The sequence below is a fragment of the Octopus bimaculoides genome, chromosome 27 (assembly GCF_001194135.2).
Source record: "Octopus bimaculoides isolate UCB-OBI-ISO-001 chromosome 27, ASM119413v2, whole genome shotgun sequence".
Taxonomy (NCBI): domain Eukaryota; kingdom Metazoa; phylum Mollusca; class Cephalopoda; order Octopoda; family Octopodidae; genus Octopus; species Octopus bimaculoides.
Window position 1 is genome coordinate 9,945,634 of NC_069007.1, and position 1,683 is coordinate 9,947,316.

The window sequence follows — 1,683 nt, forward strand, 5'->3', positions numbered from 1 at the left end:
CAGTTTGTGACAGACCATGCCTGTCTTTAACTGGGCTCAAATCTCATTTGTGAACCCATGGAAAACGAACCTCCGCCAGCTATTCTGCCTGTATGTCTGTACACACCTTTGAATGCAGTGTATGCCAGAAGGTTTGCAAATCTAACAGAGGTCTCATTTTACGGTTCACAAAGATCAGAACTTATCTGCAGCTCTTGGTGGTCCAAATCGAATGTGCAATCTATGTGGGTGTCTTTTCAGAACATTGTCTGGTGTAAATAGCCACATCAGATGCCATGATGGTTCTAAGGTGTAAAGGTACAGGAGGTGGTCAAACTCTGCATAAGGACTGGACAACTACCATATATATATATATATATATATATATATATATATTGGCCTTTTCTGCCACCCAATACATATACGTGTTTGTGTATATATGTGCATGTATGTTTTTTGTATATGTATGCTTGTGTGTGTTTCTCCATATGTATATATGTGTATGTGTATGTACATGTGTATGTTTCTGTATATCTGTGTGTGTGTTTGTATATGTGTATGTGTGTGTTTGTCTATATGTATGCATGTGTGTGTATGTGTATGTTTGTCTATATGTTTACATGTGTGTCTGTGTGTGCGTGTGTTTGTATGTATACATGTGTGTCTGTGTGTGTTTGTATACATGAGTGTGTGTGTGTATACATATTCTTTTATTCTTGTTTCAGTCATTTGACTGTGCCCATGCTGGAGTACTGCCTTTAGTCAAGCAAATCAACCCCAGGACTTATTCTTTGTAAGCCTAATACTTATTCTATCGGTCTCTTTTGTCAAACTGCTAAGTGATGGGGACGTAAACACACCAGCATCGGTTGTCAAACATATATATGATGAGCTTCTTTCAGTTTCTGTCTACCAAATCCACTCGCAAGGCTTTGGTTGGCCTGAGGCTATAGTAGAAGACACTTCCCCAAGGTGCTATGCAGTGGGACTGAACCCGGAACCTTGTGGTTGGTAAGCAAGCTACTTACCACACAGCCACTCCTGCGCTTATATGTTTCTGTTTATGTGTGTGTGTATGTATATTTGTGCAAAACAAAACATGCTTCAGTCTATACACCTTCTAATACCAAAACAGTAAAACATAGTCATGTGATCAATAAAGATCAATCAATAATCAATACAATATATTCCAGACTGAAAAATTGGGGTCGATATGATTGATTAAACAAAAACCCTTAAAAGGAAATAATGCTCCAGTATGACCATGCTCTAATGACAGTAACCAAACCCAGTCAAAGAATAAGTGAAATAAGTGAAAATCCTTTTGTCCCTCTTTTCAGGAATTTCTTTTTACCAATTTTTACTATTATTATTATTATTATTATTATTATTATTATTATTATTATTGACATTATTACTTCTGAAATATAACAGTCAGACAATGGATTTTTGTTTTGGTTGTGGTGGTCATGGTGGAGGAGGTTTTGTTTGTTAATTTTTTTTTTTTGGCTTTGGTTGTTTTGCCTGTTTTTTTTTGTTTTGTTTTTTTTGTTTTTTTAGATTATTTTATTTAATATTTATCTTGTAATTTCAAAAACACAAAATTCCAACCTCAAATGTTTCTTCCAATTCTAAGAGATTCTAAAAGTCAAAGGCATCTAAAATCAATTTTTAGTGGAGTGGCGGGGAGTGAATAATGATGAT